At 38.3% G+C, this 26,693-nt stretch overlaps 1 non-coding gene and 1 pseudogene across 1 annotated transcript; both read right to left on the bottom strand.

Annotated features, from left to right (window-relative positions):
* LOC102281585 (prolyl 4-hydroxylase subunit alpha-2-like) overlaps positions 1 to 25,506 on the bottom strand; it is a 42,650-nt pseudogene extending 17,144 nt beyond the window's left edge.
* Positions 25,507 to 26,096: 590 nt separating this feature from the next.
* TRNAY-AUA (transfer RNA tyrosine (anticodon AUA)) lies at positions 26,097 to 26,168 on the bottom strand. Its single transcript has one exon. It is a non-coding gene; the product is annotated as a tRNA-Tyr (tRNA).
* Positions 26,169 to 26,693: the final 525 nt, after the last annotated feature.

Here is a 26,693-nt window from a genome sequence, read left to right as displayed (position 1 = left end):
AGCATGCTAGCCTCCCTGTCCATCACCAACTCCTGGAATTTACTCAAACTCATCTCCACTGAGTCGGTGGTGCCATCCAACCATCTTATCCTCTGTCATCCCCTTCTCCTCCTGCCTTAAATCTTTCCCAGCATCAGGGTTTTTTCAAATGAATCAGCTCTTCACATCAGGTGACTAAAGTACTAGAGCTTCAGCATCAGTCCTTCCAATAAACACTCATGACGGATTTCCTTTAGGATGGACTGGTTGGATCTCCTTGTTTTCCAAGGGACTCTTAAAAGTCTTATCCAACAACACAGTTCAAAAGCATCAATTCTTCAGCGCTCAGCTTTCTTTATAGTCCAACTGTCACATCCATACATGACTACTGGAAAAACCATTGCTTTGATGAGACGGACTTTGTTGGCAAAGTAATATCTCTGCTTTTTAATATTCTGTCTAGGTAGGTCATAGCTTTTCTTCAAAGGAGCAAGCGTCTTTCAATTTCATGGCTGCAGTCACCGTCTGCAGTGATTTTGGAGCCCAAAAAAATAAAGTCTGCCACTGTTTCCACTGTTTCCCCATTTGCCATAAAGTGATGGAACCAGATGCCATGATCTTAGTTTTCTGAACACTGAGCTTTAAGCCAACTTTTTCACTCTCCTCTTTCACTTTCATCAAGAGACTCTTTAGTTCTTCTTCACTTTCTGCCATAAGGGTGGTGTCATCTGCATATCTGAGATTATTGATACTTCTCCCAGCAATCTTGATTCCAGCTTGTGCTTCTTCCAGCCCAGCGTTTCTCATGATGTACTCTGCATAGAAGTTAAATAAGCAGGGTGACAATATACAGCCTTGACGTACCCCTTTTCCTATTTGGAACCAGTCTGTTGTTTTATGTCCAGTTCTAACTGTTGCTTCCTAACCTGCATACAGATTTCTCAAGAGGCAGGTCAGGTGGTCTGGTATTCCAATCTCTTTCAGAATTTATATTAAAAAAATAAAATAAAATACATAGACTTCTCTCTCAAAAAAAAAAAAAAAAGAATTTTCCAGTTTATTGTGATCCACACAGTCAACGGCTTTGGCATAGTCAATAAAGCAGAAAGAGATGTTTTTCTGGAACTCTCTTGCTTTGTTGATGATCCAGCGGATGTTGGCAATTTGATCTCTGGTTGGAAGTTCATGGTTCACGTATTGTTGAAGCCTGGCTTGGAGAATTTTGAGCATTACTTTACTAGCGTGTGAGATGAGTGCAATTGTGTGGTAGTTTGACATTCTTTGGCATTGCCTTTCTTAGGGATTGAAATGAAAATTGACCTTTTCCAGTCCTGTGGCCACTGCTGAGTTTTCCATATTTGCTGGTTGACATATTGAGTGCAGCACTTTCATAGCATCATCTTTCAGGATGTGAAACAGCTCAACTGGAATTCCACCACCTCCACTAGCTTTGCTCGTAGTGATGCTTTCTAAGGCCCACTTGACTTCACATTCTAGGATGTATGGCTCTAGCTGAGTGATTATCTGATTCACCATCACCATCGTGATTATCTGGGTTGTGAAGATCTTTTTATACAGTTCTTCTGTGTATTCCTGTCACCTCTTCTTAATATCTTCTGCTTCTGTGAGGTCCATACAATTTCTGTCCTTTATTGAGCCCATTGTTGCATGAAATGTTCCTTTGGTATCTTTAATTTTCTTGAAGAGATCTCTAGTCTTTCCCATTCTGTTGTTTTCCTCTATTTTTTTGCATTGATCACAGAGAAAGGCTTTCTTATCTCTCCTTGCTATTCTTTGGAACTCTGCATTCCAATGGATATATCTTGCCTTTTCTCCTTTGCTTTTCACTTCTCTTCTTTCCACAGCTATTTTTAAGCCCTCCTCAGACAGCCATTTTGCTTTTTTGCATTTATTTTTCTTGGGGATGGTCTTGATCCCTGTCTCCTGTACAATGTCACAAACCTCCATCCATCGTTCATCAGGCACTCTATCAGACCTAGGCCCTTAAATCTATTTCCCACTTCCACTGTATAATTGTAAGGGATTTGATAGGTAGATTAAGATGTATCATATTTGTTATTCTACTCATTGCCCTTGTTCTTTGTTTCTTTGTCCTCTACTCTTTCTTCCTTCTCTGGTTTTAATTAAGAATTTTATATAATTTTGTATTCCAAAATTAGAATATCAACTTCTTAAAAACTTACAGTAGTTGCCCTAGAGTTTTCAATATGTTTACTTGTATATTAACACTGTACTGTTTCTTGGGTATTGCATATACCTTGTAACGGAGTATTCTCAATTTTTCCTCCAATTCCTTATAACACTGTTCTCATTCATTTGATTTGTGTGTTAACTATAATCATTTAATATATTTTTTCCATTATTATTGAACAAACTAATATCTTCCTTATTATTTATTGAACTCTTCCTTTATATACAGACCCAAGTTTCTGACACATACCATTTTACTTCTCTCTGAACAACTCCTTTTAATATTTCCTCCAAGGTAGGTCTACCAGCAACAAATTTCCTCAATTTTTATCTGAGAAAGTCTTTATTTTACTTCCCTTTGGAAGGTTAATTTCACTCGATACAGCATTATAGGTCAATGGGGTTTTTTTCAACACTTTAAATATTTCACCACTATCTTCTTGCTTGCATGACTCTGAACAAAGGCCTGAAATAACTCTCATTCTTGTTCTTCAACAAGTAAAATAGTTTTTCCTTATGTTTTCCTTCAAATTTTTTTTCTTTTTCTTTGATTTTGTGCAGTTTGGTGTAGACTTTCGGATATTTTTCCTGCATTGTGTACTCTGAGTTGTTGGATCTGTGTGGTTTGGTGTTTGTCACTAATTTTGGAAAATTCTAAGCCATGCTTACCTTAAATCTTCTATTCCTTTCTCTCTTTTCCTTTTGGTATTTCCATTATACATATGATACCTCTTTTGTGATTTTCTCATAATTTTTGGGTATCCTGTTCTAACATTATTTTTCTTTTCTTTTCAGCCTAAGAAGTTTCTGTTAACATATCTTCAAGTCACTGTTTCTTTCCTCATTCCTGTCCAGCTGATAAGCCCATCAAAGGTAGTCTTCATTTCTATTACAGAAGTTTTTAAATTTCTAACATTTCCTTTATTAAAATTAATTTTTATTGGAGTATAGCTGATTTACAATGTTGTGCTAGTTTCTGCTATACAGCAAAGTGAATCAACTATACATATACATATATCCACTATTTTTAAAATTTTATCAACCATATAGAGTATTGAGCAAAGTTCCTGTGCTATTCAGTAGGTTCTTATTAGTTATCTGCTTTATATATAGTACTGTATATATGTCAATCCCAATCTCCAAATTTATCTCCTCCTCTCCCTATTAAATCCTAGAGTTTCCATCTCTCTGCTTACATTACCCATCTGTTCCTTCATGTTGTCCACTTTCCCATCAGAGCCCTTAGCATAAAGGAAAAACTGGGGAATAAGATGTCCAGAGAGAGCTTTGAAAAGCTCTGACACAATTTCAGGCTCTAGAATGTCACTCACATGTACAGTGCACTGTACATTCCTAGGAAAGACCTAAGAAGGCCCTAATCTCTCATTTCCCTCTGTCCTTGAGTCTCTGTAACAGCAGGATATGAAAGATAAGGCACAGTTGTAAACTCTCTGCCTGAGTATTGAAAGTATGCCCTGATATCCACACAGAGTCCCTCAGCAAAAGCTGAGAAACTTTTGTGGCAAGTTAACTAAGAAAATCTTTGTTCAAAAATTAGCTGACCAACTAACAAAGCAGAGACTTAAGAGGCTACACAAAGAACATACACACTACAGAACAGAATTACAGTGTATAAGTCATTAAACAAACAGGACCAACAACAACAACAAAACCTGGGAGTAAGATGAAGGGGAATCTGATTTCCAGAGTTCCCATGTTATATTACTAAAATGTCCAGTTTTCATACCTCAAAAATACAAGACATGCAAAGAAACTGGAAAGTACAGTTTTTATACAGAAGAAAAGCAACCTGGAAACCCATAAATTGGATTTACTAAGTAAGACTTTAAATCAACTATTATAAATATTTTCCAAGAATTAAGGACAATTATGTCTAAAACATATTAAAGAATAATCATGATGTCTCATCAAAGAGAGAATACTATAAAGAGAGTAAAGTATAAAAAAGAACCAAATAGAAATTCTGGGCTTGAAAAACACAAGAAATGTAACACAAAATTTACTAGACGGGCTCACCAACAGATGTGAACTGGCAGGTAGGTCAAATGAGGTTACTTAGTGTGAGGAACAAAGAGGAAAAAAGAATGAAACAAAGCAAACAGAGCCTGGAGTGATATCAGAGAATACAGCAGGGTAAGAATAGCCAAGAATCTCTCTCTATGTAGCTAGACAATAATTGCAGTGTCAAAAAATGTCTAAACTAACTGTTATGGAACTCCAGAGTACACTTGAAAGTTTGCAGCTTCTAAGGAAATGCTTGGTTGGTAAACTGCAGTTGATATCATTTGATTTCAGAACTCAACAGAACTCCAACTATGTCAGGTGGCAACAGGGATAGCAACCCACATTTCTGGCATGGCTGAAGCCACAGTGGATAATAAAAACCTTGTCCTGCAGGTACAGAAACTAGCTGTAATTGTTCTAATCTCCACCAGCTAAAGCAGCTTCCAGGAGATTTAAAGGAACCACCTATTTTTATGGACATCCAAAAACAATCACATATATGGTGGAATTTAGAAAGCCACTGTGAATGCCCAGGGAAAGATGTAGGCTGAGAAAAAGACAATGAGAACTTATGCTTTCATTTTAGGCTACTCCCCAGCTAAGAGATACCCTACAATAATAACAACAACAAAATCTGCTAACCCTAGGGAAGAGGGAGAACATTTATATCCAGAACTACCAAATTATAAAATTCAAATATCCAGTTTTGAGCAAGGGAAAAAATTACAAGGCATACAAAGAAACAAGAAAGTATAGCCCATACAAAAGAACAAAACAAATCAACAGAAATTATACCTGAGTAAATGCAGATATCAGACTCACTAGACTAAAACGCTTTAATACACTTAAAGAGCTAAAGTAAGACATGAACAAAACAAGAAATGATATATGAACAAAAAGAGAGTAACAATAGAGATAGATATTGTATAAAGGAGCCAAAAAGAAATTATGGAGTTGAAAAGTACAATAGCTGAAATAAAAAAAAGTATACTACAAGGGTTAAAAGCAGACTTAAGCAAGCAGAAAAAAATAGACTTTAAATCCAAATACGTTAGAACAGACTAACAAGGATATTATATATTAATAAAATGGTCAAAACAGCAAGAAGATGTAACAATTATAGACTTTTACACACACCATAAAGAAGGCTGAGCACCGAAGGATTGGCACTTCTGAACTCTGGTGCTGGGGACTTTTGAAATCCCTTGGATTGCAAGGTGATCAAATCAGTCAATCCTAAAGGAAATCAACTTTGAATATTCATTAGAAGCACTGATACTGAAGCCAAAGCTCCAATACTTTGGCCACCTGATGCAAAGAACTGACTCACTGGAAAAGATCTTGATGCTGGGAAACACTGAGGGTAGGAGGAAAAGGTGGTGACAGGGGATGAGATTGTTGGGTGGCATCATCAATTCAATGGACATGAGTTTGAGCAAACTCTGGAAGATAGTAAAGGACAGGGAAGCCTAGCATGCTACAGCAGTCCCTGGATTGCAAAAGAGTCAGACATGACTGAGCAACTAAACAAAAACACACACCTTATAACAGATTCTCAAAATTCAGGAAGTAAAAATTCACAAAACAGAAGGGCAAAATGGATACTTCTACAGAAATAGTTGAAGATTTCAATACTCTACTTTCAATAATGAATAGATCAACCAGACAAAAGATCAATAAGGAAACAGAGCCCTTGAGAAATACAATAAATCAACTAGACCTAAGAGATATATGAAGAACAATCCATTCAACAATAGAATATTTTTTTCAAGTGCATGTCTTCTCAAGTGTACACTGGACATTCTCTAAGCTACCTCATATGCTAGGCCACAAAATAAGTCACAACATAGTTTTAAAGATACATATCATACGAAGCATCTTCTCTGACTAGAAGTTGAAGCTCACAAATATAGAGAAATTAACAACAAAGTCTTAACCAATTGGTTAAGAACAAATCAAAAGAGAAATGAGAAAATACTTAATGACAAATGAAAATAAAAATACAACATACCAAAACTTGTGGGAGTCAGTGAAAGCAGTGGTAAGAGGGAAATTTTATAGCTGTAAATGCTTTCATAAGAAAAAGAAGAAAGATTTCAAATTAACTTTACAACTTAAGGAACTAGAAAAAAAAAACAAACTAAACCCAAAGATGGTAGAAAGAAGGAACTAATAGAGACAGACCAGGGACAGACAAACAGATAACGGAAAAACAACAGAGAAAATTAATAAAACCAAAGTTGGCTCTTTGAAATGATTAACAGAACTGACAAATCTTCAGATAGGTTGACAATGAAAATAAGAGACAGAAGATAAACTACCAAAATCAGAAATGAACGTGGGGACATCACTACAAACTTTCAGCAATAAGAACATAAAAGGATTCTATGACCAACTGTTAGATAGCTTAGAAGAAAGGGACAAATGTATAAATTAACTAAACTGACTCAAGAAGAAATAGAAAATCTCAGCAGACCAATAACAAGCAAAAAGACTGAAGCGGTAATCAAAGCCTTCCAAAGAACTAAAGTCCTGGACCAAATAGCTTCACTGGTGAATTTTACCAAATATTTTAAAAAGCATTAATACCAATTCTTTTCAACTCTGTCCAAAAAGTTGAAGGGAAGGGAACAGTTCCTATCTCATTCTATGAAGCCACTACCCTGGCAAGTACTGCCTAAAACCAAAGTCAGATAAAAGCATTACAAGAGGAAAATTAAAGACCTGTGGTGCATTCATGTTGATATATGGCAAAACCAATACAATATAGTAAAGTTAAAAATAAAATAAAATATATATTAAAAAGACCAATATCCCTTATAAATGTAAAAAAACTCAACAAAATATTAGCAAATAAAATCCAACAGCATATTAAAAGAATTATGTACCATGACCAAGTGGGATTCAGCCCCTGAATGCAAACATAGTTCAACCTAAGAAAGTGGATCAATGCAATATATTACATTAATAGAGCAAAGGGGGAAAAAACACTTGATCATCTCAATTGATAGTGGATTCTTATTAGACATAATCCAATACCCTTTTATGATTAAAAAAAAATCTCATAAAGCTAGGAATAGAGGGGAAATTCCTCAACACAATAAAGAGTATTCACGAAAAACTCACAGTTAACATAATACTCACTGGCAAAAGACTGAAAGCTTTCCCTTGAAGATCCATAAAAAGACAAGGATTTCCACTTTGACCACTACTATGCAACGCTTTTACTGAAATTGATAGCCAGAACCATTAGACAACAAAAGAAATAAAAAGGCATCCATATAGGAAAGGAAAAAGTAAAATGGTCTCTACTCACAGACAACATGAGTCTATACAAAGAAAATCTCAAAAAATCCATAAGAAAGCTACTTCTGCTAACAAACCAAACCCCAAGTTCCTGGGTACAGTATAAACACACAAAAAGCTGTGTTTCTGTACACCAGCAATGAACAATCAGCAAAGAATATTAAGAAAGCAATTCCTTTTATAATAGCATATGAAAGAATTAAATACTTAGGTATAAATCTAGCCAAGGAGGTGAAAGACTTGTACAATGAAAACTACAAAGAATTGCTGAAGGAAATTTTAAAAGATCTAAAGAAATGGAATCGATAGGAAGACTTAAGTCACTGGTCATCTGTTAATACTACCCAAAACAATTTATAGGTTAAATGCAATTCCTATTAAAATTCCTAGAGCCTTTTTGGCAGAAATGGAAAAGTTGATGCTCAGATTCATCTAGAAGTGTAAGGGTTCCCAAACAGCTAACAATCTTGAAAAGAAGAATAAAGTTGGGGGGACTCGCATTCTCTGACTTCAAAACTTACTACAAAACCACTACAGCAATTAAAGAGTATGAATGAACAACAACCAAAAAACCCTAAGCCTTAAAAATGAGCAAAGGATTCGAACAGACATTTGCCCAAAGAAGATATGCAAATAGCTAATAAGCAGATGAAAAGATGCTCAATATCACTAATTACTAAGGAAATGCAAACCAAAACCACAATGAGATACCACCTTATACCCATTAGGATGGCTGCTATCAAAAAAGCAAAACCAAAAACCTAGTGATGATGAGGATTTGGAGATACTAAAACTCGTGTACTGTTGGGGGTATGTAAAATAGTGTAATAAATATGGAAAAGAGGACAGAAGTTATTAAAAATTTAAAAACAGAATTGCCATATGACCCAGCAAGTCCAATTCTGGATATATATACCCTAACGAGCTGAAGGCAGGGTTTTGAAGAGTTATTTGTACACTTACATTCATAGCAGCATTAATCACAAAAGTCAAAAGTTAGAAGCAATCCAAGTATTCAAAGACAGATGAATGAGTAAACACAATATCCATATGATATGTTACATATATATAATGTAATATTATTCAGCCTTAGAAAAGATGGAAATTTTGGCATATGCTACAATGTGAATGAACTTTGAGGACAACTGTTAAGTAAAATAAGCCAGTTAACAAAAAAGGCTAATAAATTCAGAGAGACCTAAAGTAGAAGAATGGCTGCCAGGGGGAAGTGGGAAATAGAAGTTGGAGTTTCATTTTTATAAAACAAATATATTTCTAGAGATTGGTTGCACAGATGTGAAGTGTATGTAACACTATTGAACTGTATGTTAAAAAAATGGTTAGATGGCAAAATATTTTATGTTATACGTATTTAAACACTATTTAAAAAAATTTAAGTATGTAACTGGCCTAAAGACGCACATAAACCAAGAGAATAGTATAGAAAGCCCAGAAATAAATGGAATTGTACACTCACAGGTGGTTAAAATGATAAATATCATGTTATGCATATTTTACTACATTAAAGAACAGAAAAAATAAAACCAAACCTGATTCTTTAAAAATATTTTATATAGTCAAAATGGTCAAGAACAGAAGACCTAAGTTAAACAGTGAGATAAGAATAAAAATAATTCACAATGCAAAAGATATCTAATATTATAAAAGAATAAATATGAACAAATATAGACCAATAAATTCTAAAACCTAGAAAAGACAAAATGATAAAAGTGGATACAAGAAGGATTACAAAGGCTAAATAGACCAATAAAGATTTAAGAAATAAAAATACATCAAATACTTGTCTGTAAAATATTCCCCAGGTTTTAATAGTTTTATTTGTAAGATCTATTAAACTTTCAAGGAACACACTCTCAAGTACTCTCACAAGCTCAGAAAGAGTTTCAGAAATATGAGAAAAAGCTCACAGACATATGGGTATATACCCACATGTGCACATGCACATGTAATACACACAAAGCTAGCTTACCAGTGGATGGGTCCTGACGGACGAAGCTCTCCACTAATGACCAATCTTTATTTAGATGCTTCAGTACCTTGTACACATCCACTAATTTTTCCAAACCTTCCTTATCTTCAGGGATTACAAGGTTCAGTGCATCTCTTTTTTCAGCCCAGCTATAGAATGTATTGGGTGGAAAAATGAGAAGATAAGAATAATGAATCAAATTTAAGAGATTTTATCTTAACAAGTTTAAAATGCATCTCTCAAACACTATGACTTTACTATGTACCGGGTCCCAGAATAAGGAATTAAAAAATTAACTCCACTATCTTTCCAACTATCCCATATATCAAGTATTAACACCTCCCCTACCCAAAGATAGATAAAACCAGTTCAGAAAAGTTAAGTTATATGATTTCCCGAAGTCATACAATTGATAAATTATTAACAGAGTCAGGATACAAGCCCAGATAGGTGTAACTCCCAATGCTTTTAATGCTTTTAATCACTAAGCTGTAACTGCCTCACAGATCAACAAATATACCAGTAGTATCTGGCTGAACAGGTTAGGAATGATGCTAAATACATCCACAGTCAATGTGATATAATCTTTCTGAAGGACAACCCTACAAGTCTAGGATTCAGCAATTCCATTTGTATGACAATACAATGAGGAAGTGTGCAAAGATAGAATAACAAACACGGAAGTGTTTTTCCAGATATTCAAAATGTTCAATAGGAAGAACACTGTTAAATTAATTATGATGCAGCTGCAAAATAATATAGAATAGAGCACCATTAAAATGATAATAAAATCCATATCTACTAATAGAAACACATTAGCTAGCAAACCATGTTATAACATAGTAAATATTATGATCCATATTGCTTAAAATTTAACTAAATTTGGTTAGAAGAAATACAGGCATACCTTATTTTATTGTGTTTTGCTTTCCTTCATTCAACTGTTTTTGCAAATTTAAAGTTTGTGGCAACTCTGCTGTCATGATGGTTAATACTTTTTAGCAATAAAGTAGTTTTTCATTAAGCACTTTGCTTTTTTAGATATAATGCCATTGTGTACCTGGAGCTTCCCCCTGTGGCTCAGTGGTAAAGAATCTGCCTGTAATGTAGGAGACATCAGGTTTGATCCCTGGGTCAGGAAGATCCCCTGGAGGAGGGCATGGCAATCTACTCCAGTATTCTTGCCTGGAGAATCCCATAGACAGAGAAGCCTGGAGGTCTACAGAGGTTACAAAGAGTTGGACACAGCTCAAGTGACTGACCCTGCACACATGCACATACTGCATACTTAACAGACGACAGTATAGTGTAAACATAACTTTTATATGTACTAGAATACCAAAAAAATTCATGTGACTCATTTTATTGCAATATTTGCTTCACTGCAGTGGTCTGGAACTGAACCCACCTATAGTATCTCTGAACTACACCTGTATAAATTTTATGCCAGTGTATTTCGGTTCAGTCGCTCAGTTGAGTCCGACTCTTTGTGACCCCATGAACGGAGCATACCAGGCCTCCTTGTCCATCACCAACTCCCAGAGTCCACCCATACCCATGTCCACTGAGTCAGTGATGCCATCCAACCATCTCATCTTCTGTCGTCCCTTCTCTTCCTGCCTTCAATCTTTCCCAGCTCAGGGTCTTTTCAAATGAGTCAGCTCTTCGCATCAGGTGACCAAAGTATTGGAGTTTCGGATTCAACATCAATCCTTCCAATGAACACCCAGGACTGATCTCCTTTAGAATAGACTGGTTGGATCTCCTTGCAGTCCAAGGGACTCTCAAGAGTCTTCTCCAACACCACAGTTCAAAAGCATCAATTCTTCGGCGCTCAGCTTTCTTCACAGTCCAACTCTCACATCCATACATGACCACTGGAAAAACCACAACCTTGACTAGACGGACCTTTGTTGAAAAAGTAATGCCTCTGCTTTTCAATGTGCTGTCTAGGTTGGTCATAACTTTCCTTCCAAGGAGTAAGCGTATTTAAGGAGGGAAAAAAAGCCTGTAAACATACAGACATGACGGTTACTTCTATCGGGTAGGTTAGAGGTGGATTTCGCGTCTTTATTATGACAAGAGTCATGCTGATTGCCAACTCTGCTGTTATGTTGATAATCTTCTAGTTTCCCATGAAAATAACTCTGTTATTTTCAGGTTTCCAACCCCCTCCACGTAGAAAAATGCTTCAAGGAAAGCTAGGGGCATCTACTGATCATGCACTGACTAGTTTAAGTTAATCACAGAAGTCCTGTTCCCCTTGTTACTGATCTGCCTCAGCAAGGGCAATTTAAGCTAATGAGACATAGGTTTAGTGGGAGACATCAGAAAATATTTCTTCAGTGTTATATTAATACATAAAAGTAAGAAATAGCTCTTTAGCCAGTTATTGTGCTGTCTCTAAATATGATACCTAAAACTATTAGATATTTTAATCAGAGAAAGCTAAACTGAGGAGCAGATACATTACTAGCAGAAGAGATGAAAAGAATCTGAGTTCATAACATGGTTGAGCCTCTCAATCAAGCAGCCCTAAAACTGCCTGATCTTTGGAGGATTTCTTTTTATATGTAGTATTACATTTTCCTCATTGTTGAAGCTATTATTGTCTGCCAAAAGTATCTCTAATTAAATGTTTTTGTATAATCTTAATTTTGTTTGTAATGTTAATGTATGATTTTGACATCCCTACTTAGAAGCATAATGCTATGCTAAGTCACTTCAGTCGTGTCCGACTCTGTGCGACCCCATAGACGGCAGCCCACCAGGCTCCCCCGTCCCTGGGATTCTCCAGGCAAGAACACTGGAGTGGGTTGCCATTTCCTTCTCCAATGCATGAAAGTGAAAAGTAAAAGTGAAGTCATGTCCGACCCTCAGCGACCCCATGGACTGCAGCCTACCATGCTCCTCCATCCATGGGATTTTCCGGGCAAGAGTACTGGAGTGGGGTGCCATTGCCTTCTCCAAGAAGCATAATAGATAACTCAAATTTAACTGCCAATCTTTGCCCTCAAACATGCTCCACCCACTCACTCCCCCATGTCAGTTAACTCTATTCTTCTAACTCTTAAGGCTAAATCCCAGATTTGCTCTCATGTTCTGTCTTTCTTTCCTTCTCTACTCCATCATGAAATAACAATGGTTCTACCTTCAAAATTACACTAGAGTATAACATCGTCTCACCAACTCTGTCATGACCACTCTGGTCCAAGCTACCACATTTTCTGTTAAGATTTTTTCCAATAACTTTCCCAACAGAGAAATTTATTCCCAATATAGATCTAGAGAGATCCTTTCCAAATAAGAGCGGAAGGATGTGGAGAAAAGGGAACCCAACTGCATTGTTGGTAGGAATGTAAACTGGTATAGCCAGTACAGAGAACAGTATTGAGATTCCTTAACAAACTAGGAATAAAACTACCATATGACCTAGCATATTAGGCATATAGCATACTAGGCAAATACCTGACAAAACCACAATTCAAAAAGACACATGCACCCCAATGTTCACTGCAGCACTATTTACAATAGCCAGGACATGGAAGCAACCTAGATGTTCACTAACCTATGAATGGATAAATAAGTTGTACATATACACAATGGAATATTACTCAGCCATTAAAAAGAACCATTTGAGTAGTAATAGTGAGGTGGATGAACCTAGAGCCTGTTATACAGAGTGAATTAAGTCAGAAAGAGAAAAACAAATATATTAACACATATATATGGAATCTAGAAAGATGGTACTGATTAACTTATTTGCAGGGCAGCAATAGAGACGCAAAAGCAGAGAACAGTCTCACGGACACAGCAGGGTAAGGAGAGGGTAGGACAAACTGAGGATAGTATCATTTACATATATTATACACACACATACACACACACACACACCCTATCAAGTGTAAAACAGGTAAAGAGCAGGAAACTGCTTGCAACACAGGGAGCCTAGCCTGGTACTTTGTGACAACTTAAGAGGGTGGAATATGGGGCAGGTCAGGGGGGAGGCTACAGAAATGATATATATATAATTATGACTGATTTACACTGATATATGGCAGAGACCACCACAACACTGTAAAGCAATTATCATCCAGTAAAAAAAAAAAAATTAAATAAGAGCAAACCATGCTACTCCTTGGGCTTCCCAGGTGGTTCAGTGGGTAAAAAAGCTGCCTGCAATGCAAGAGACACCAGAGACATGAGTTCAGTTTCTGGGTTGCAAAGATCCCCTGGAGGAGGGCACGGCAACCCACTCCAGTGGTCTTGCCTGGAGAATCCCACGGACAGAGGAGCCTGGAAGGCTGCAGTCCATAGGTCGCAGAGTCGGACACGACTGAAACAACTTAGCATGCATACTACATGCTACTCCTCTGATCAAAATCTTTCCCAAACTGCCAGTATCACTCACTAAAAATTAGCCTCCATGGTTCACAAGGTCCTACATAATCTGGCCCTTCACTGTCTTGCTGACCTCATCTTCTACTACTCTCCCTCTTGCTCACTCTGCCTTCCTCATTCTGGCTTTCCACTACTTCTAAACCCACCAAACTCCTCCTTTAGGACCTTCACTGTAGATGTTGCTATTTGGCTATCTTCCTCACATCACTGTATGGCTTAAATATCACTTCCCTGATGAGGATTATATTGACCATCCAATTTCAGTTCAGTTCAGTCGCTCAGTCATGCCCATCCGACTCTTCGCAACCCCATGAACAGCAGCACACCAGGCCTCCCTGTCCATCACCAACTCCCAGAGTCCGCCCAAACTCATGTCCATTGAGTTAGTGATGCCATCCATCTCATCCTCTGTCGTCCCCTTCTCCTGCCTTCAATCTTTCCCAGCTCAGGGTCTTTTCAAATGAGTCAGCTCTTCGCATCAGGTGGCCAAAGTATTGGAGTTTCAGCTTCAACATCAATCCTTCCAATGAACACCCAAGACTGATCTCCTTTAGGATGGACTGGTTGGATCTTCTTGCAGTCCAAGGGACTCTCAAGAGTCTTCTCCAACACCACAGTTCAAAAGCATCAATTCTTCGACGCTCAGCTTTCTTCACAGTCCAATTCTCACATCCATACATGTCTACTGGAAAAACCACACCATTGACTAGACAGAGGGACCTTTGTTGGCAAAGTAATGTCTCTGCTTTTTAATATGCTGTCTAGGTTGGTCATAACTTTCCTATCAAGGAGTAGGCATCTTTTAATTTCATGGCTGCAATCAACATCTGCAGTGATTTTGGAGCCCCCAAAAATAAAATCAGCCACTGTTTCCCCATCTATTTGCCATGAAGTGATGGGACCAGATGCCATGATCTCAGTTTTCTGAATGTGGAGCTTTAGGCCAACTTTTAAACTCTCCTCTTTCACTTTCATCAAGAGGCTCTTTAGTTCTTCTTCACTTTCTTCCATAGGGGTGATGTCATCTGCGTATCTGATTTAGTAGCACAAACAGTCCCTGCTTCTAGAAGTCCAGATCCCCTTTACCCGGCTCTACTTTTCTTTTTTCCCATGATTTTTGACACTTTCTACAATATAATTTACTTATATGCTAAGTTTTTGGTCTCCCCACACTACTGGGGCTAGAATTATTTTTTTGTTTGGTGGTGGTGGTTGTTTTTTTTTTTTCCTTTATGTATGTGCTGGGTCTCCATTGCTGTGCATGGGCTTTCTCAAGTTGCCATAAGCAGGGGCTACTCTCTAGTCACGTTGTATAGGCTTCTCATTGTTGTGGCTTCTCTTACTGAACAGCACAGACTCTAATCAAGTGGGCTTCAGTATCTGCGGGTTGCAGGGTTAGTGGCCCCACTGCGTGTGGAAACTTTCTGGACCAGGGATCGAACCTGTGTCCCCTGCATTGGCAGGCAGATTCCCAACCAGTAAACCACCAGGGAAGTCCTGTTTGCTGGTTTTTTACTGCTGTAGTCTAGCTCCAAAAACAATGTTTGGCACATAATAATTACTCATTAAATATTTGTTACATGTTGAATACATGAATACATGGAGGAGAGGTGATGAAACCACTGTCATCATTCCAAAAATACCTCTCAATATTATCTGAGAAACAAGAAACTTAAGATATCCAGGAAACTATTCATGTATCTTAATAAATCAGACAGCTGAGTATATAGTTCAGGAAGAGTGCTGTGAACTGGCCTTTCAGGGTATAATCAGAACCCTAGAGAAGCAATAAGCAGACACAGAGCCCAGAAGGGAGTGTGGTCATCAGCAGCTTAGCTGAAGAGGTGAGCATTCTTAACGGAGCAACCATCTCCTTCTCTCCAATCTCAAGAACCCTGGATTCACACCCCAACTATCCAGGTATCATCCATGATACCAGGGGTAATATATCAAACAGGTGACAATAGGTAAAGTCCAAAACAGGACAGGGCAAAATGAGCAATTTCAAAGTAAGCATGTGAAATGTCAAATCCATACTTTTTGAGCATGAACCCTCAAGGGTTGGCTAGTAAGGACAGCCTCCTAGAGTCTCATCAAGTCCTTTGATCAGCTAAGATTTTAAATGAACCCTAACAATGGATAAGAGGAAAAATAAATGAAATGGAAACTTTCCAAGAGTAAACTATATCATTTCAAAATAGAGACTGAGGAAAAACTAAAGAGATTAGACTAACTAAAACAGAGGGTTGGTATAAGCAATGGAATTTAAAGCTCCAAGTAGCTAGGGGACACATAGAGAAGGGACACAGGCTCCAATGCACTGACCCATGAACTCTTCCTTCACTGCTCTCACTAGCAGAGATAAGAAGGGCTGAAAGAAGAATGTGGGAACCAAAGCAACAATGGTTTTATCTTTTGGGGGCAGTATTAAACTTCAGAATTAATGTTTTTAATAATCATAGGTCTACTCATATCTTCAGTTTGGGTAATTTATATTTTTCTAAGATACTACTTCATTTTAACTTTTCAAAATTATTAGCATACAGTTATTGATAATCTTAAAATTAATATTAATTAGAAGTTTAAATTGTGCTAAAATACTTACAAAATTTACCATCTTAACCATTTAAAATTTTTTTAATCTATTTATTTATTTTTGGCTGCACTGGGTCTTTGTTGCTTTTGCTTGGGCTTTCTCTAGTTGCAGCAAGCGGGGGGTTACTCTTTGTTGGGTGCACAGTCTTCTCATTGCAGTGGCTTCTCTTGTTGCAGAGCACAGGTTCTAAGCACAAGGGCTTTGGTAGCTGCAGCACGCAGGCTCAGTAGGTGTGCACGAGCTTAGTTCCTCCATGGCATGTGGGATCTTCCCGGACCAGGGATCAAGTCCCCTGTGTTGGCAGGCAGATTCATATCCACTGCACAACCAGGGAAGGCCACCATCTTAACCACTTTCAAGTGTACAGTTCAGCAGTGTTAAATATATTCACACTGCTGCACAATCAATGTCAAGAACTTCTACATCTTGCAAAACTTAAAACTCTTTACCCACTAACCAACAACTCACTTTACTCTTTCCCTGCAGTCCCCTCAACCATCATTCCGCTTTATGCTTCTGTGAATTTGACTACTGTAAAAATACCTAATATAAATGGAATCATACAGTATTAGTCTTTTTATGATTGGCTCACTTCACTTAGCATAATATTCTTAAGGTTCATCCATGCTGCAGGATGTACCAGAATTTCCTTCTTCTTCAAGGCAGAATAAAATTCCACCATATGTCTATACCAAACTGTGTTTATCCATTCACCTGTAAATGACATTTGGCTTCCTTCCACTTTTTGACTACTGTGAATAGTATTACTGTAAACATAGATATAAGTCCTGGAGACTCTGCCTCCCATTCTTTTGGGTATACCAGTAGTGGAATTACTAGACCATATGGTAATTCTATTTAAAAATTTTTGAGTCATCGTCATACTGTTTTCCATAGGGACAGCATCATTTTGCATTCCCAACAAGAGTGCACAAGGATTCCAATTTCTTCACATTCTTGCCTATATTTGTTATTTTCTGGCTTTGTTTTTTTTATAGTACCCATCCTAACAGATGTGACGTGGTATCTCACTGTGGTTTTGATTCAGTTCAGTTCAGTTCAGTCACTCAGTCGTGTCCGACTCTTTGCAACCCCATGAATCGCAACACCCCAGGCCTTCCTGTCCATCACCAACTCCTGGAGTTCACCCAGACTCACGTCCATCGAGTCAGTGATGCCATCCAGCCATCTCATCCTCTGTCATCCCCTCCTCCTCCTGCCCCCAATCCCTCCCAGCATCAGAGTCTTTTCCAATGAGTCAACTCTTCGCATGAGGTGGCCAAAGTACTGGAGTTTCAGCTTCAGCATCATTTCTTCCAAAGAAATCCCAGGGCTGGTTTTGATTAGCATTTCCTTAATGACTTGTAATGCTGGGCACATCTTCAGATGTGAGTTGGCCATTTGAGTATCTTTTTTGCAGAAATGTCTACTCAACTCCTTTACCCATTTTTTAATCCCATGACTCACACTACGCATTTATTTTTAACCTCACTGTATGTAGAGCTATGTCCCAGTTTTTACTTCTAATATTATTTGTTTTCCTTTCTTTTTTTCTTGACCATCCCAGTCAGAGGACTGATTATCTTGCTAACATTTCCAAATATTACCAACTTCCAGTTTTGATGATTCTTTAAACTGCATATTTTATTTTTCTGACTTCATTAATTTCTACTTTATCTGAATGGTTTCCTTTCTTCTGCTCTCTTGGGGTTTTCCCTGTCATTTTTCTAACTCTATGACTGGCTCACTGTGGAAATAGAAAACTGTAAACCCTATAGTGGCTAACTCAATTTGTGTCAGTTCAGTCACTCAGTCATGTCCGACTCTTTGCGACCCCAATAATCGCAGCACGCCAGGCCTCCCTGTCCATCACCAATTCCTGGAGTTTACCCAAACTCATGTCCATTGAGTCAGTGATGCCATCCAACCATCTCATCCTCTGTTGTCCCCTTCTTCTCCCATCTTCAATCTTTCCCAGCATCAGAGCCTTTTCCAATGAGTCAGCTCTTTGTATCAGGTGACCAAAGTACTGGAGCTTCAGCTTCAGCATCAGTCCTTCCAATGAACACTCAAGATTGATCTCCTTTAGGATGGACTGGTTGGATCTCCTTGCAGTCCAAGGGACTCTCAAGAGTCTTCTCCAACACCACAGTTCAAAAGCATCAATTCTTCGGGGCTCAGCTTTCTCCACAGTCCAACTCTCACATCCATAGACGGACCTTTGTTGGCAAAGTAATGTCTCTGCTTTTTAATATGCTATCTAGGTTGGTCATAACTTCCTGCCAAGGAGTTAAGAATCTTTTAATTTCATGGTTGCAGTCACCATCTGCAGTGATTTTGGAGCCCAAAAAAATAAAGTCTCTCATCATTTCCACTGTTTCCCCATCTATTTGCCATGAAGTTATGGGACCAGATGCCATGATCTTAGCTTTCTGAATGTTGAGCTTTAAGCCAACTTTTTCACTCTCCTCTTTCACTTTCATCAAGAGGCTCTTTAGCTCTTCTTCACTTTCTGCCATAAGGGTGGTGTCATCTGCATATCTGAGGTTACTGATATTTCTCCAGGCAATCTTGATTCCAGCTTGTGCTTCTTCCAGCCCAGCGTTTCTCATGATGTACTCTGCATATAAGTTAAATAAGCAGGGTGATAATATACAGCCTTGACGTACTCCTTTCCTGATTTGGAACCAGTCTGTTGTGCCATGTCCACTTCTAACTGTTGCTTCCTGACCTGCATACAGATTTCTCAAGAGGCAGGTCAGGTGGTCTGGTATTCCCATCTCTTTCAGAATTTTCCACAGTTTATTGTGATCCACACAGTCAAAGGCTTTGGCATAGTCAATAAAGCAGAAATAGATGTTTTTCTGGAATTCTCTTGCTTTGTCGATGATCCAGTAGATGTTGGCAATTTGATCTCTGGTTCCTCTGCCTTTTCTAAAACCAGCTTAAACATCTGTAAGTTCACGGTTCACCTATTGCTGAAGTCTGGCTTGGAGAATTTTGAGCATTACTTTACTAGCGTATGAGATGAGTGCAATTGTGTGGTAGTTTGAGCATTCTTTGGCATTGCCTTTCTTTGGGACTGGAATGAAAACTGACCTTTTCCAGTCCTGTGGCCACTGCTGAGTTTTCCATATTTGTGTAGGAAAGTTTAAATGGAGTCAGAGGTTGGCAACCTACAGTTCTGAACAAACTTTCAAAGCACAGCAGAGCTCTTAAAGGTATTCTGAAAATATAAGTCATGTTACAATCACAACTAGTTTGATCAACAATGAAAAGATTTACCAAATCTTTAATGTCTATTCTTACAAAATTTAACTTACATGTATACTTATCATTTATCTTGTCATTACATATTGACAGGTTTGTTTCAATAATTCCAAAGTATGTTTAATTTATAACTTTGGGACTATAAGGGTTTGCTACAAGAAAGGAAGATTTTAAAAATAATTGCTATAGAAAGGGTATATGCTCATTAAATATGTAAACTATAATTGTCAGACATTGGTTATCTTCCTGATAATCAAGGCATTACGTCTTCATATGCTAATCAACAAAACTATTTGAAAGAATTATAAAGATTCTCTTAACATTCAAAACACAGATGAGACTTTCATACTTGTAAAACCAGTTTTACAATTAAAAAATAAAATGACTGCGGTTTCTGAATCTTAAAATACAATGCAGAATTTTCATTTACTTTCATAAAACTTACCTTATTAATTTCAGCCTTTCTCCCTTTGGAATTTAGGCTATAAATATCCCTCCAAGACAATACAGATGCATTCTTCAAGATTTGATACATTTTTATTAGTCATTCCACTCTAAATGTTTTCTAATTTCTATGATGATATCATTACTGATTCATTACATATATGTATACACACACACACACACACACATATAAACACACACATATATATCTTTTTAAACATGAACTTTTAAAAGTTATTTTTGTTGCTTTCTAATTTCATGGAATGGTGATTGGAAAACAGTCTGTCGATACATATTCTTAAAGGTGAAGTATGACCTAGTGTGTATGGAGTTTTTTTTATGTTCTATGTACACTTGAAATGAGCAAGCAAGGTTCTACACGCGCTCAGTATACCAAGCTTTTTGATTGTGCTATTCAAATCATCTACTACTTGAATGTGTTTTAATTTGCTTGATCTATCAATGACTGTGTGCATATGTTAAAATATCTCACAATAATTATGGCTTTACAATTCTCCCCAGAAAGTTTATACTTTAGTACTTGTATGGCATTATTATAATACACCCAAACAAATTCAGCATCCCTAATATCATTTTTTGCCTTAAAGATCATTTTGTCTGATATCAACTTGCCATACTGGTTTTAATAACTGCCTGGAGGACTTCCCTGGTGGTCCAGTGGTTCTGACAATGCAGGGGATAATCACTGGTCCGGGAGGATTCCACATGCCAAGCAGCAACTACGACCGTGTGCTGCAACTACTGAGCCCATGCTCTAGAGTCCGAGAGCTGCAACTAGTGAGCTCACATGCCACAATTACTGAAGCCTGCATGCCCTAGAGTCTGTGCTCTGCAATAAGAGAAGGAACTGCAGTAAGAAACCTGTGTACCACAACTAAAGAAAGCTCACTTGCAGCAACAAATACCCAGCACAGCCAAAAATAAATAAATAAATACAAATTTAAAAACAATTGCCTGGAATATATTTTACAATTCTTTTACTATTTAACCTTTCTGTATTCTTTGGTTTTCTGTCTCTTTTGTAAACATGATATAGCTAAATTTTTTTCAGAATATGAGAATGTATCAGTTAAACTGCAGCAAACTTCAGGCTTGTTTACCTTATTCCAGTTTTCTTTTTTTATAGCACTTGTTAATATTTTAACATACTATATAACATACTTATCCAGTATATTGTATTGCTTCTTTTCCTCAGTTAGAATGTTAGTTTCTGAGAATGGGAATTTTTGTCTATTTTACTCACTTATGTCCCAAGTGTTTACAATACAGCCTGGCATAAAGTTTTATGCACTCTATGAATATCTGATAAGTAAATGACTATTTCTCTTTTAACTGCTAAGTTTAATGCACTTTCATTTCTTGTGATTACTATTATATTCAGATTCATTTCTACAATATTATTTTTAATGCATATTAAAAACAGTACAGCATCTAAGGAAAAAAAGGTAGATTTCTGAAAAATAATGGCTTTTTCTTGCTTGCCAATCAGTTCTATCCTGACCAGGAAATTCAAGACTCAATGGAATCTTTCATTGAAATGTTATTTTGTCAACATATTTGCCCTGATGAAGTAAACAGGATCTCTCATTCACTATAATTGGGAATCTTTTATCTTATATGTAAACCTGAGTGAACTCACTTTTTAAAATAACAGCTTTATTGATATATAATTTACATACCAGAAAATTAATCCTTTAATGTGTATGACTGAGTAGTTTTTAGTATATTCACAGAATTGTACATTACCATGAACTGCAGAATATGTTCATCTCCCCATAAAGAAATGCTATACCCATTAGAAGTCACTCCTCACTCTCCTTCCTTCTGCCCAGCCCTGCTGCTGCTACTGCTGCTAAGTCGCTTCAGTCATGTCCGATTCTGTGCGACCCCATGGATAGCAGCCTACCAGGCTCCCCCGTCCCTGGGATTCTCCAGGCAAGAATGCTGGAGCGGGCTGCCATTTCCTTTTCTAATGCATGAAAGTGAAAAGTGAAAGTGAAGTTGCTCAGTCATGTCCGACTCTTGGTGACCCCATGGACTGCAGCCCACCAGGCTCCTCCATCCAGGGGATTTTCCAGGCAAGAGTACTGGAGTGGGCTGCCATTGACTTCTCTGCTGCCCAGCCCTAGGCAACCATTAATTGATATCTGTCTCTATGTATTTGCCTAGTCTAAACATTTCATATAAATCCAATCATATAGTATGTGGCCTTTTATGTCTGGTTGACTTCTCCAGGCAAATTTCTGGGATATCTATTCTTCGTTTAGCTGGCCTAGTCTGCTCTATATCTGTTGTGGAACACACCACTGAATCAAAGAGAACTCACTATAGGAAATGAAAAGACAGAAAAGGAACACTGAAGTAATATAGTGATAGTAACTGCAGAAGCAACTCCTACCCCTACAACTAGGGGAACAAGGGAAAAGGTTTAAGGAGGACTCTGGTTTAAACCCAGGGACCATGCAGAACTATAACACTGACTTCTGAAGGAAGACAATGCTGTCTGACTATTTCTGGAGCTGGAGAGGGAGGCACCAAAGGTCTGGGACTCAAGCCTTTGAAGTAAGAGCACTGACTTGATGAAACTGCCATCAATGAACACAAACTATGACTGCGTCTAGAAGACTGAGGAAAAAAACAGGGAACACCTATTAATGCTGAAGTTTACAACTACTGATGGACTGACATTCATGGAATGGCAAGCAAAACAGGAAAAGTACAGGTCACTTCTTCCTGTTGCATTTCATTCTACTTTTAGTGCCCTCCAGTTGGCAGAAACTGACAGGAAGCCAACTAATAAAAGAGAAATGAAGTTTGCCAACTCCCATCTCCAAGACCAAAGCAGAATATATTAATAGAAGGGTAAGTCTGAATCCAAGATGTCTCTTGGGTAGCTTAATAACCGGTACATGTTATTTAACCCATCCAGTGAGCCTTCAATTTCAAGAACTGCTTTTAACTTTTAGAACATATATTTGGTTCTTTTCAAATCTGCATGGTCTTCTGATGAATTCTGTTGCTTTCTTATGTTTTCTATTTCATTTTAAATATCATATATGCCTCTATTATCTCAAGTTCTTGGGTGTCTAAATTCAATTTTGTTTTCTATTACTTCTGCTGACACAGTGAATAGGTTTTGAAATTTAGAATTGTGAACTCAGCAGCAGGGCCTATGTGAAAGTCAAAGTGTTAGTCACTCAGTCATGTCTAACTCTTTATGACTCCATGGACTGTAGCCCTCCAGGGTCCTCTGTCCATGGAATTCTCCAAGCAAGAATACTGGAGTGGGTAGCCATTTTCTTCTCCAGGGGAATCTTCCTGACCCAGGGATTGAATCTAGGTCTGCCACATTGCTGGGATTCCCTGGCAGCTCAGATGGTAAAGAATCTGTCTGCAGTGCAGGAGACCCGAGTTCAATTCCAGGGTTGGGAAGATCCTCTACAGAAGGGATAGGCTACCCACTCCAGTATTCTTGGGCTTCCATGGTGGCTCAGCTGGTAAAGAATACACCTGCAATGAGGGAGACCTGGGTTCGATCCCTGGGTTGGGAAGATTCCCTGGAGAAGGGAACAGCTACCCACTCCAATATTCTTGCCTGGAGAATTCCATGGACTGTATAGTCCATGAGGTTGCAAAGAGTTGGATACAACTGAGTGACTTTCATTTTCACTTTCTCCCACATTGCAGGAAGATTCTTTGGGAAAGCACTAGGGCTTATGTGGCCTGGATTTAAAGTGTGTCCCTTCAAAGAAGATTTGCATTTATTTCTGCTAGGCATGCTAGAGGACCATACTCATGTGAATTTCTACACCTGGAGAATAAGAGCAAGATCCTAGACTGTGGGAATAATGAATTATCTTTACCTTTTCATCATAGACAGTTTGGCTTCAGCCAAAACAATGTATTCTTTCAGAGCCTGAACGAGTTTTTCTTCCACAGAAATCAACCTAGCCATGCGCCCTACAAGGGGATAGAAGAAAGGGCCCATCAGAACTAGACAAGTGGTTTCCCTGCGTGCTTCACTGGGACAAAAGCTCCAATGAAAGGTGGGTCCCCTGAACCAGAAGAGAGAAGCTCCTTCTGGATCACTCAGTTGAGGAGCTTAAGGAGATGTGATGGTCACACTGTTCTAGCCTTTGGCTCCAAGACAGAAAGACACTCCCAGAGGGATGTTCAACACTTGATCCATACAGTGAACTCTGTCATCAGGGAAGGGCCTTTATCTCATCCTTTCACCATACAGCTAATCTTATCATGTGGGGCAAGGAAATCCTGGAGGATAAAACCACTTCAATACATAGGAATGAACTTTGAAGTTTCAGGTGAGGAAGAAAAGAGGAGACTGGATTCTCAAGTCATATAATGTACACCACCTATAATCATTATGCATGTATCCTCAAACATGGATGACTCTGTGCAACCCCATGAACTGCTGCCTGCCAGGCTCTTCTGTCTATGGAATTTTCCAGGCAAGAATACTGAGGCTTGCCATTTCCTACTCCAGGGGATCTTTCTGACCCAGGAATCGAACCTGCGTCTCCTGCATTAGCAGGCATATTCCTCACCACGGCACCACCTGGGAAATGATCACTAATGTGGAATCACTTTTGTGACACTCCACAAAAAGTACCTGAGCATTCCTAAAGGTTCTGAGAATATCTAGACTTCACAGAAAGGGTACACACCACAAACACATGTTTCCCAGAAAAAATCTTTGGGCAATGTGTGGTCAGTTCCTTGCCGCTGCTGCTGCTGCTGCTAAGTCACTTCAGTCGTGTCCGACTCTGTGCGACCCCATAGATGGCAGCCCACCAGGCTCCCCCATCCCTGGGATTCTCCAGGCAAGAACACTGGAGTGGGTTGCCATTTCTTTCTCTGATGCACGAAGGTGAAAAGTGAAAGTGAAGTCGCTCAGTCATGTCCAACTCTTATCGACCCCATGGACTGCAGCGTACCAGGCTCCTCCATCCATGGGATTTTCCAGGCAAGAGTACTGGAGTGGGTTGCCATTTCCTTCTCCAGGTCAGTTCCTTAATGGCCTCTAAAACAAAAAGTATTAATTTCTGGAAATTCCTTTCTCACTGTCCCCTAGTCACAGGTAAAAACACGTGGATGAGACTTTTCCACCCTGATAGAGAATAAGTCGGCCAACCTGATGCTGGGAACTAAGACTCATTTGCAAAGAATACAACCTTCCCTGGTGCATACCAGCAGATGTGAAGATCTCAGCCCGTGTGTAGCCCAGAAAACCAAACGAGGCCATCACTAGCACAGACATTTGGAGTTTCAAGATTCCAGAAGCCAGCATCTGTAAGGCAGGCAGTAACATTAATTGGACCACTACAGTTAGAAAAAAGACTGACTAATGTGAGGAGATTAATTCAAATGAATGCACATATGCAAACACACACAACACAAGCCATAGTAACTGACTTATACTGTGAAAGCTTAAAGGAAACTGTCTGATTATATGCTCTTCAGGAAACCAAGCACTAGAGGGGAGCAACCAGTTGGGAAGTAACCAAATGTAGGTCAAGCAGTTTTTTAACGCCAGGATGATCAAAATGAGCTGGTTGCTGGGAACCTAAAGTGAAGCATGCTATGACACTCGAAACTAAACAGTTCACTCTAGAAACAAAATGATCAAAGCTGAGCACACAATTCATTAAAAAGCCAAGTCCAATCCGTTAGCTGGTAAAATCTATAGTCTTCAGAAATGGTGAAAGTGAAGTTGCTCAGTCGTGTCTGACTTTGCAACTCCATGGACTGTAGGCTACCAGGCTCCCCCATCCTCCATGGGATTTTCCAGGCAAGAATACTGGAGTGGGTTGCCATTTCCTTCTCTAGGAGCTCTTCCCAAACCAGGGATTGAACCCGGGTCTCCCGCATTATAGGCAGACGCTTTACCATCTGAGCCACCAGGGAAGTCCAGACATTCAGAAATGGTATAGCTCAGTAAGAAAAATATGTTAGAACAGGCAAGGCATAATTCTAGACTTCACAGATTACTCTGCTGTTTTTATTTAAATTTGGTCCTCAAGGTCAAAAGAAGGGGAGCATGTCCTGGAAAGTTTCAGATTTCACTGGGAAAATAAGCAAAAACATATGTGAGTACATAATAAGAAAGTTGAACATTCAGACTCAGGAAACACAGATCAATTATTCACTTTCCAAAGGACAAATTTCTTCATCAACAAAAGATATAACTAGATATCATGATTTTTAAGGGCACCTCTAAGTTTCAAAGAGAGTCTATGATATTTATAAAATTTACCTCAAAGAAGAAATACAATATAGGTATATCCTGTGGTAACTATGGAGTAAGAGAGTTTATCCATTTACTAGCTATGATGTTTTGGACAAGATAATTTACCTTTCTAAGTTCTGTTTTTCACTCTGCACATGGTTAGTGTAATGAGGATTAAATAACAGATTTAATGTGACTGGCAC

The sequence above is a fragment of the Bos mutus genome, chromosome 7, assembly GCF_027580195.1.
Source record: "Bos mutus isolate GX-2022 chromosome 7, NWIPB_WYAK_1.1, whole genome shotgun sequence".
NCBI classification, from domain to species: Eukaryota; Metazoa; Chordata; class Mammalia; order Artiodactyla; family Bovidae; genus Bos; species Bos mutus.
This window is presented reverse-complemented; position numbering and strand designations above follow the sequence as displayed.